This window comes from Trachypithecus francoisi, unplaced genomic scaffold, assembly GCF_009764315.1.
Source record: "Trachypithecus francoisi isolate TF-2019V2 unplaced genomic scaffold, Tfra_2.0 Lachesis_group2, whole genome shotgun sequence".
Classification (NCBI taxonomy): domain Eukaryota; kingdom Metazoa; phylum Chordata; class Mammalia; order Primates; family Cercopithecidae; genus Trachypithecus; species Trachypithecus francoisi.
This window is the reverse complement of record NW_022681465.1, coordinates 161,296,375-161,307,577: the sequence shown is the minus strand read 5'-3', so window position 1 is coordinate 161,307,577 and position 11,203 is coordinate 161,296,375. Positions and strand designations below refer to the sequence as shown.

Below are 11,203 nucleotides of genomic sequence, written 5' to 3'. Positions count from 1 at the left end.
TATATTTTGCAATGAGGATTATGTCATTACCCTACAGGTAGCCCCATTCAAATACAGTCTTATTACTAAAAGACTCTAGAATTGAATGGCTATCCCGCTAATAGACTGCTTTTCAAACATCTTTATGATTTTCCAAATATCAAGGATATAATTTGCTGCATTGAAGTTGAATGAACTACAAATTTTATTTACAGGTTTTTCACATATAGATATTTCTTGCCTAATGAAAGACTGATGTAGAGCTGCTGAAGCTGCCCAAAATATATTCCATTTTGATGTTTGCTAAAGTTATTTTAAGAGAACCAGAGCTCTTCCTGTTCTCTATCATGGCAGATCAAGGCAAAAAGAGCAACCCCATGTGGAAACTTCACATCTGCAAGCTCTGCCTCAACATCTGTGTTGAGGAGAGTGGAGACAGACTGACCTGAGCAGCCAAGGTATTGGAGCAGCTCACAGGGCAGACCCCTGTGTTTTGCAGAGCTAGATACAATCAGATCCTTTGGCATGCAGAGAAATGAAAAGATTGCTATTCACTGCACAGTTCAAGGGTTCAAGGCAGAAGAAATCCTGGAGAAGGATCTAAAGGTGCAGAAGTACGAGTTAAGAAAAAATAACTTCTCAGATACTAGAAACTTTGGTTTTGGGATCCAGGAACAGATCGATTTGGGTATCATATATGACCCAAGCATTGATATCCATGGCCTGGACTTCTACGTGGTGCTGGGTAGGCCAGGTTTCAGCATCACAGACAAGAAGCACAGAACAGGCTACATTGGGGCCAAACACAGACTCAGCAAAGAAGAGACCATGCGTTGCTTCAAGCATAAGTATGATGGAATCATCCTTCCTGACAAATAAACCCATTTCTATCCAAAAGGCCAATAAAAAGTTTTTGGTGAAAAAAAGAGAACCAGAAAGCTCAGCCTTTCTTAGACTTTATTTGCAGGGCACAGAAAATCATGCTCCACCTTGCCACCCTTCTAAGGAATCAGAGAAAGCCTCATTCCACTGACTCATGACATTTAGAAATAATCTGCCAATGTAGACCTGGTTTCTAGTTTGAGGCCTGAGTCCACTATCATGGTCTTGCATCTGCTGTATTGACTCAAACTATGTAACCACAGTTCAGCCTCGACTTCCTTGCTAGACCCTTCAGTTCCTTACCTGGGGGTGATGACAGGGTGGACAAAGAGGAGTGCTCGCTGGGTTCTCATTCTCTATCTGTCCACTGGGTCCTGTTGCAAGGGGGTAAAGCCTGGGAATCCCATTGTCTTTGCCCTCCAGACTCCTGATGTTGCTCCCTAACACTGACCTGTTGATCATCCTCCCTAACAGGGATTAGTTCTCATGGACAACTCCAAACTCCTACTTGAGGTGAGAGGCAAAATTGCTATAGATTAGTGCCTTTTGGAGATTTAATTACTGGTTTTTCCAGATATTTTCCTAAAAGATGATAAAGAGTGACAAAATAGCTGAGCAAGGTGGCTCATGCCTGCAATATCAGCACTTTGGGAGGCTGAGGTGGGAAGATCACTTGAGCCCAGGCAGTCAAGGCTGCAGTGAGCCATGATGACACCACTGCACTCCAGCCTGGGCAATATAGCAGGACCTTGTCTCAAAAACAAAAAACAACAACAACAACAAAAAGAATAGCAGAGTGGCAAAATAGATTGTTTTGCTTTAATTCTCCTTCTTGACAGGTTCTTCTTTGATGAATGAATGAAGTTAAAAGTTCACAGGGAAGCAAAAGGAAAAACGAATGAAGAAATCTGGGTAATCAACTGCTGAATAATTTTAAAAAGGTATTACATGCTGATAAAATGGGAAGTCTGAGCATATCACTTGTTTGCCCTTAGATGAAACTTGTGGTCTGATGCAAATCAAGTGTTGTAAGATTTGAGAATGATACATTTAATTCTATGTGCTTAAAACCTTTTCTTTTTTTTTTTTTTTTTTTGAGATGGAGTCTTGCTCTGTTGCCGAGGCTGGAATGCAGTGGTGCAATCTCAGCTCACTGGAACCTCTGCCTCCCGGGTTCAAGCAATTCTCCTGCCTCAGCCTCCTGAATAGCTGGGATTATAGGCATGCACCACCATGCCTGGCTAATTTTTGTATTTTTTCATAGAGATGGGGTTTCACCATGTTGGCCAAGCTGGTCTCGAACTCCTGACCTCGTGATCTGCCCAACTCGGCCTCCCAAAGTGCTGGGATTACAGGCATGAGCCGCCGTGCCCAGCCAAAACTTTTTAATATATGAATGGAAGAATAAAGTTACCCATTCAGATTTATCAAAGACATTATGCTTTCGAACTAAATAACAAAAAAAAAAAATTGCACAAGTGATTTTATCATAATCTGAAATTAAAATGGACATCTATGCCATTTCTGGCATTTCTGTTTCAGTATCGTTACTTTTTTTGAATATTATTTTTGCAGAGTAAAATGATAAGGTACAGTGTAGTTATTTCAACTAGTTATGGAGCCCACCTCTCAGAGCGATGGCTATATGGGAAGTTATTATTCTATTCTCCCTATTTTCTGTATGTTTTAAAATTTACATAATAAAGGAAAAAGTTTTTAAATTTCTTATGAGACACAGATGAGTCAGACCTCTTCACTTTAATTCTTAACAGATGCACCCTTCCATCTCTCTCTAAAAGCATTCAGTTTCCTGGAACATTTAACATCAACTTCAAAGAATGCTAAGAGTTCTGAACTGCTCTGTGTCTTATCCCCTCATTCTCTCTAGCACCCTGCTTCTTCTACTGACAGCCAAGGATGGCAAAAAGACTCCACAATCATTGTGTCTGTGGTCTCAGTTCAACTTTTTACCAGTCTGTAAGGCGAAATGGCTGCTTGCCACATCCAGCTGTAAGAAAAGGCAGGCCCTTTTCCATCATTGTTTATGCACTAGAGAAAAAAAATGCAGAGATGGTGCTTGCAGGCTTAAAGGGGTTTCGGGGAAGTCTCTTTTATCAGCTGAGCTACACACACTGTTCCCACAAAAAGAGCCATGTTTTACATCAACCTCTTCTTTTGATCTTCTGTGACCTAAAGACTCACATAACAATAGTGTGCTCTGGCCCCAGACTCTCCAGATTGAATGAACCCTTTCTTTCACTTTGTCTTTTCTTTTTTAACAGCTTTATTAAGATATAATTTATATATCATACAATGCACCCATTTAAAGTGACTAATCCAATGGTTCTCAATATATTCACAGAGTTGTGCAACCATCACCACAATCAAGTCACTGATTCCCCCTACTTTGTAAGTATCTCCCTTTACATTATAAGAGACTCTCTCTTTGCATTATAAATCCCGGACGGCAGGATGCCCCCTCCCTCTGTCTATGCCTCCCCTACAGCACCTAGCACCAGATGTCAATATCAGTCATTCTAGATGCTTGTAGTATTATCACTCCCCACTTTCGCCCTTGTTCTAGCTCTCTATCCTAGGTTCAAATTCACAGAAAAAAAGACAAATGTAGGCAGAAGAAAAATAATATAAATACCATTATCAAACTACTAATCAAAAAACTCTCTTCTTCTAGCCACATCCCAATTATTAAGGTTTTGTTCTAAAAACAAACAAACAAACAAACCACTAAACTATTTTGGCTAAAATCATAAAAGATGTGTTTCTTCAATGAGGCTGATGTGATAGATGTCACACACCAAATACTCATCGTATTCAGCTGTAGCAAGTAAGAGCCCTAGCAGAACTTGTTTCTGACTCTTGGATCCCTGAGTCCAGTCAAGGACATAAAAGAGATTGCAGATGCTGGTAGGTTGAGGATATGGTAACAAGATCTCTTCAGAGAGGGCTCTTCTCTCCTCATCTCTAATACTTTAGAGGATGGGTTGAAGTATACTGCCTTCTGTCCCCAGACCTGGTTGGGGAGTCTCTGGGAACCCCTGCAACAGCTTGGAAATGTGCTCCCTGCTATTGGAGACATGGAAGACTGGTGCCTGACTTGGCCTGATGAAGCTCAAGTGGGCTGGGGACTAAGAAGTCTGGAAGCTCATTAACTGCTTGGATGGAGAAGCCAAGAGACCACTACTGCATCAGGACTGAGCCGAACAATGCTTTGTGTTTCACATCAGGTGTATGTCAGGAGGGAGAGAGTGTCGGGGAGAGGTTATCCTCCTTCTCAGTCAACAGGACTATTTGCAGGAAGGAAGAGCAGAAAGAGGCTGAGGTGTGTGATGGATGTCCAGGAAGCAATCCATCTGAGTCCAGGGAACTGCCTAAGAGAGGGCCCAGTAAGAAACCTCTGAAGAGCTCAAGAAGAACCCAAGAGAGAAGCGTTGGCTTCATCATCTCCAGGCCCATCCTGGAGCATCAGCTTTAACCATCCATATGTCCAGAGAAGCTGAAGCTTCCTAGCCTAGCAGTGCCCTCCCCTACACCTCTGCTCTCTCCTACCCTTAACACTGGTAGCAGTTTGTGAGATAGGAAGGTGAGATGAGAGACAGCCAGGAACTCACCCTGTCCCTACAGCAGGCAGCAGCCTGGAGCAAGGTACAACCTGGGATTCAGGAGAAGAGGCGACCAAGGTCAGATGTTTGTTATCCCATGGTTAGGACATTCTAATTACTGAATTGTGAGTGTGTTCATGTCTTAAAGTGACTATAGGATTGTCACATAAGACTGAGTAGAGAGATTGTGGGATTGGATGAGTCTCAAGATGGACAACCGGGATGTTGCAGGAAAGGCTAACCGGTGGTTTGGGGTTTCTCCCCCTAACTCTGGAAAAATGAACATGAGCATCCTTCACCAGGAAGAGCTCATCGCTCAGAAGAAAGGGGAAATTGAAGTCAAAATAGAACAGAAAGCCAAGCAGAATCAGGTGGTCAGCCCACAGCCCCCACATCCTGGCGAAATCACAAACGCACACAACTCTTCCTGCGTTTCAAGCAAGTTGGCCAACGACGGTAGCTTCCTGCAGCAATTTCTGAAGTTGCAGAAGGCACAGACCAGCACAGATGCCCCCCACCCCCAACGCCAGCGCGCCCAGTGCCCCTCCCAGCACGCCTACCTCCTGCGCCGGGAAGAAGTCCCTCCTCATCAGCAGGCGGACAGGCCTAGGGCTGGCCAACCCGCCGGGCCGGTGAAGAGCTACTCGCATGCCAAGCAACTGCCCGTGGCTCACCGCCCGAGTGTCTTCCAGTCCCACGGCGAGGATGAGGAGGAGGACTAGGAGCAGTGGCTGGAGATCAAAGCGTCACCCCCAGAGGGAGTTGAGACTCAGAAAGTGATAGAGAAACTCGCCACTTTGTGATAGAAGCAGGCCCCGAGTTAGAAAAAGTGACTATGGAGGACTACAGGGATAACTCGGCATTTCCATTTTTGCACGGTCAGAATAGCAGGCAATTCCTCTACTACAGAAAGGAGGTGGCTGAGATAAGAAAGGAAGCGCGGAAGTTGCAGGCAGCCTCTCAGAAAGTTTCACCCCCAGAGGACGAAGAGGTCAAGAACCTTGCAGAAAAGTTGGCCAGGTTCATAGCGGGCGGGGATCCTGACATGGGAACCATCGCTCTCCAGAACAACCGCGAAAACCCAGGCATTCAGCTTTCTGTACGAGCCCAACAGCCAAGGGTCCAACTGCTACTAACAGAAGCTGGATGAGTTCCGGAAAGCCAAGGCTGGCTCCACAGGCACCCTCATGGCACCCGACCCCGGCCTGAAGCGCAGGTCCCCTCCTGAGGCCCTGTCAGGAACCTCGCCCATGACAATCACCTGCCCTGCCTCGTCCTCGCCTGTGCCCCCCATCATCCCTGCTCCAGGCGCCCCCGGGAAGCCAGCCTCCGCAGCCACTGTCAAGAGGAAGCCAAAGAGCCGGTGGAGGCCTGAAGAGAACAAAGTAGAGCTCTCACCTGCTGAGCTGGTGCAGAGGGACGTGGATGACTCTCCCTCACCTCTTGTCAGTTCAGGACCTCAAGGGGCTCGGCTATGAGAACGGGAAGTCCGTGGGTCTAGTGGGTCTCACGGAGCTATCGGGCTCCCAGAAGCAGCAGCTGAAGGACCAGCAGGAGATGCACCAGATGTACGACATGATCATGCAGCAAAAGCGGGCCATGCAGGACATGCAGCTGCTGTGGGAGAAGGCGGTGCAGCAGCCCCAGCACGGCTACCACAGCGACGAGGAGGTGAACAGCGAGTTCGTCACCTGGGAGCACCAGCTGCAGCGCATAGATATGAACAAGACGAGGTAATGGGCCGACCAGGTGACGAAGATGGGCCGGGGCAAGCACTTCATCCCAGACTTCCTGCCTCCAGACAAGCTGGAGAAGTTTAGGGAGACCTTCAAGGAGGGCCGCAAGCCTGACTACTCGGAGTACGAGGAGTTCAAGCTGACCGAGGAGAATATCGGCTACCAGATGTTGATGAAGATGGGCTGGAAGGAGGGCGAGGGGCTGGGCTCGGAGAGCCAGGGCATCAAGAATCCGGTCAACAATGGCACCACCGCAGTGGCTGGCGCCGGCTTCCGCATTGCCCAGCCGGTCGCTCTCTCCAAGGAGTACAACGAGTACTAGGCCTTCCGCAGGAGGAAGATGCCCGCCTACCGCTTCCGGCCCAACCCCCCCGGAACAACCTCAGACGGTCTTACTACTGAGTGTTCTCGAAACGCATACTTTCTGAATGACCAACCGTCCCTGGACTGTGGAATGTTCCGGCCTGTATTTCTGCCCACCCCTCCCGTTGTCACAAGTGCCGTGCTGTGTAATAAAGTCCCAGTGCTCATCCAAAAAACAAAAGAATGAGTACAGAAATCATGGGACTTCTAGAGTTTTCCTCCAGGGAGAGAAAATTATCATCACGAAATGAAGTTTAAACACACAGTGGTAAGATTATTTTTATTTAAGCTGTGTTTTTGTCACAATCCAAGCACCACACTTGTTCAGCATACCAGTTGTACAGCTATTGTAAGAATGATTACATGCTTTCAGTCTTTTTAATGATAAATATCACTGTGTTGGACATTTATTTTGTGCAAGGCAGTATGGTAAACACATATTGTATCAATCAACATCCCAGAAAAACAAAAACAAAAACAAGGAGACGTGGTTAAATTGGGATTTTCTTAGAAAGTTTAATAAAGGGATTATTTGCAAAAATGTGGCAGGTTGTAGAGATGATGCTGTGCCCTGGAGCTAGTAATAGCAGGCAATACTTGTCCTTAAGCCTGAAGGGAAGAGGGTAGGGAGTAGTTTTCCAGAATACAGAAGGAGAGAGTCTCCTAGAAAGCTTCTGGGGAGGAATAGTGACAGCCTAAGGCAATGCTGCAGGGCAAGCATTCAGAATAAATCCCCAACTTCACTCTCAGCCCTCCCTCTCATCTTCTCTCTGGGCACCCTATTGGCTAAACCAAAAAAAAAAAGCAAAGGACAAGGGAGCCTCTAGTGGTCCATGCAGGTCAGCCTCCTTGGGAGGGAGACGACTGAGGAGTAGCAGGTGGACAGTGGATCTGAAGGAACAAATGACAATATCTAATATATACATATTTAATTTGCACAAGAACATTCATTATTCACATTCTGCAGATGAGGAAATTGAGGTCTAGAGACTAAGTAACTAGTTCAAGATCAGATGGTTAAGGAGTCAAAATTAGCATCTAGCTCTCTCCAGAGCCTATGTTCAAAATCATTGGTGTACTATCAGTGTCTTATCCTCTACACATAGAGTCTTTATAAATATTACTATTTTACCTGTCAGTTAAATCATGCTTGCACTGATGTGGTGACCAAGGAAATATTGGCCACAGAAAAGAATAGCTAGCAAGTCTTTGGAACAACATAGTTGTTTAGTTGGGCTTTTTTTTTTTTTTCTTTTTTTTTTAACCAAAGTGCTCAAGTCTGGGAAAAGTCTCACAGATGAACGGGAAAAGGAGAGTGATCATTAGAACCTAATTTAGGGATAAATCCTTGGAATTTTTCAATCTTTCTTTGGGAAATGTTTCTTGTCACATGTGCTCCCCCATCTGACAAACCTATAGATGTAGATGGAGCATTATTTTTCTTTAGAAAGAAAGCACTTTAAACTTCCAGGTGCTGGAATTAGATGTGCTGGATATCACATCAAGCCAGATGGCAGCAAAGGTGGCATGATCAGCCCAAATGTAAAACGTGCAGCCTAATTCTTACAAAAAAATCCTTCCTGCCAGGTGATTCGAAATCAGCCATGACACGAAACTTTTTTTTTTTTTTGAGAAGACAGAGTTCCTTTAATCAGGGAATCAATATCCATAATTTTCATTCAAAATGGTATTGTGTAAAGCAGGTTTTAATTCAAAAACTCTCCTTCACACTTATTTATATATACATATTTTTATACTAAGTAAAATTTTTTCTCATATTTTTATAATGCTACACACACACACACAACTACATGTGCTGTCCATTTAAATTTTTATATACATAAGTTTATTATAACATAAAAAGTAAAAGTGATGAATACTGTTTAAAGCAACTAATATACTATTTTTATTTGGGGGGTTACATAGAGTCTCAAATATTTAATTGTGATTTTAAGATCTAGTAAAGACTTTTAAAGCTAAAACACAGTCTGAATTTTAAAAAGAATGATTCTTCTTACACAATTATAAATATTTGTGTAAATGTTTTCCTCAAAATGCTGTTTTGACCCCATTTTTCAAGTATTAGATTATATTTTTTTGATCAAGTGAAGAAAACTGGATCATTATAAATGGCTAGCTGAAAGTAAATCCTGTTCTTGTGTTTCTTTAGCAGATTAAAGATTTGTCCTAGGGAAGATGGCTGGCTTCAGTTCCAAACATAAAAGTCAGGTGTGTGCCCACCAACACATATGTACTTATACTATAGCTCCACAGCCCTGAAATGTTATTGCCAGATGTTTTTCTATGCATTTTTAGTGATATATTGATTTCCTTAAAAGAATAATTTGGTATCATCCAGGTGTGCCAGTAAGATTAAGAAACTGCTGTTCTAGAAGGAGGCCAGGAGTATTTCTTTAACGTAGCTCTTACATGGAAGCAAACACTAGGCATGCAAAAGAGCAATCTCTACCTCTTCCCCACCTTATCACAGCTAGGTGTCCTAGTTCTGGAAGTCAGAAGTCTGAAATGGATCTATGACGCTAAAACCCAAATGTCAGCAGAGCTGTGTTTATTCTTGTTACTTTAGGGGAGTAAATCTATTTCAATGTTTTTTCCAGTTTTCCTGCATTCCTTTGCTCAAGTCCTCTTCCTTGAGTCCCTCTGCCTTCTTTCTCTGTTGTCACATCACCTTCTCTGTCGGTGATACTTCCACTTCCCTCTTACAAAGACCCTTGTGATTACATTGGGTTCGGCTCATCCAGATAATCCAGAATAACCTCCTTATTTCAAGAGTTTCAATGTAATCACACCTACAAAGTCTTTTCTTGCCATCTAAGGAAATATATTCGCAGGCTTCGGGGATTAAGTTGTGGACATCTTTGGTGGGCCATTATTGTGTCTACCACAGGGGGTAAATTTAAAAAGTATTTGGGAGGATTCTTTAATTTATGAAGATGGTGTGGGATGAGTGAAGGAGACAGTAAATTCTCCCAGGTATATAATTTACTTAATTTTAAGAATCGTGGTGGTCATCCACTAAGGTGAAGCATATTAGAAAAAAAATCATTCAGGTGTGAAGATTGTAATGTTGGGGCATGTAAACTGTATGTGACAACTACAACATTTAAAATTACATATGTGGCTTGTGTTTTGTGGCTCAAATTAGATTTCTACTGGTCAGAGCTACTATAAAAAGTCCTATTTCAAATACACTTGGCCTGTGAAAATTCAAAACCTCTTCATGATCTCTTAGAATTCCCAAATATTACGTAATCATGGGACTTTCTCCAAATATCTGCTCTGTATACAACATAAAATTTGTGCTCTATATTAGCACAAATGTCTATTTTGCTCTATGTTAGCACAACATAAAATTCAGAACCTTTATCAGTTATTTATTTAAAGAAAAAGATTTGTATGTGTAGAAACATTATTGACGATATCTGAATCATAGAATCACATCGTAAGATCTGCCTTTTCTTTTGCTACCCATTTTTCTCCCTTTATTCTTTGTTCATTCTTTCTTTTCTTCTTTCTTTTCAGAAACAAAACAATTTATCTCTTTTTCTCCTGCTTAGTAGTTCACTAAGCATCTTATTTTGTTGGAGCATGATTTTAAGATTTTTCTCTCTTCCTGAAATCAGGCAGTTTTCTCCTAAGATAAGGTCTAGTGAATAAAATTTTCTTCATCTTTTATACTTGCAATCAAAGATGAAAGTCATTGGAGTGATTTTTTAGTGTATTCACAACTCTGGTTTTAGTGAGAGGTGTAGACTCACATATATTTACTCCTCTCTGCTATTACAAAATGTGGTAACCCCTAGTGGGACTTTGGGGAGCACAGTGTAAAAACCATCGTTCTGTTCTCCTGGCTCCAGAGACACCCTACTCTCCCAATTTTTTCATTTCTGACAAGTCCTCCTCAGTGAACGTTGAAGGCTTCTCAACTTCCAAATATCTCTAAAATGCTGACTTCCTGTTGCTCTCCTAAATCTTCCCTGTGTGTTTTCAGCCAACAGTGTTTCAACTCTGCTCCCTAATAGCTACCTTCATTCAAATGTAAACCTCCAACACAATTCTCATAAAGGCTTAAGGTTCAAATAGCAGCACACTTGCTAGATATCTCCTGTTGACTTGAGCTTCCACAGGCACCTCAACTGCTTAACAAAGACGATTTCAGAAGTGCATCTCAGTTTTGATCCTGGCGTGCCAACCCTGGGGTCTGACTTAAGTGCTGAAATTGCCGTATCTGGTTTAGATTCAGTGTTGCTGAATTGATTATGGAGTCTGAGAAATCCTGTGAAGTCCCACTGCAAGCTGGAGACCCAGGAAAGCCAGCGGTATAGTTCAAAGGACTAAGAGCAAGAGAGCTAATAGTATACATTCCAGTCTGAATCTGGAGGAGCACTGATGCAGAAGAAGATTTATGTCTCAACTTCAGTAGTCAGGCAGAGATTGGATACTAAACTTATACTGAATTGTAACGTAGCATATTTATATCTATTTTTTTAATTCCTCCAGGTATCAATTAATTTGTGTCCTGGAAAAAAAATTACAGTGAAAACCACAGGTTACTCTTCAGTAACACATAAAAAAATTTTAATGGGTTTAAAACAGTACAAA

At 42.7% G+C, this 11,203-nt stretch overlaps 2 pseudogenes; both read left to right on the top strand.

Moving 5' to 3' along the window:
- Positions 1-326: 326 nt before the first annotated feature.
- Positions 327-858, top strand: LOC117064609 (annotated as a pseudogene).
- Positions 859-4,135: 3,277 nt separating this feature from the next.
- Positions 4,136-6,756, top strand: LOC117064607 (annotated as a pseudogene).
- The last annotated feature ends 4,447 nt before the right edge of the window (positions 6,757-11,203 follow it).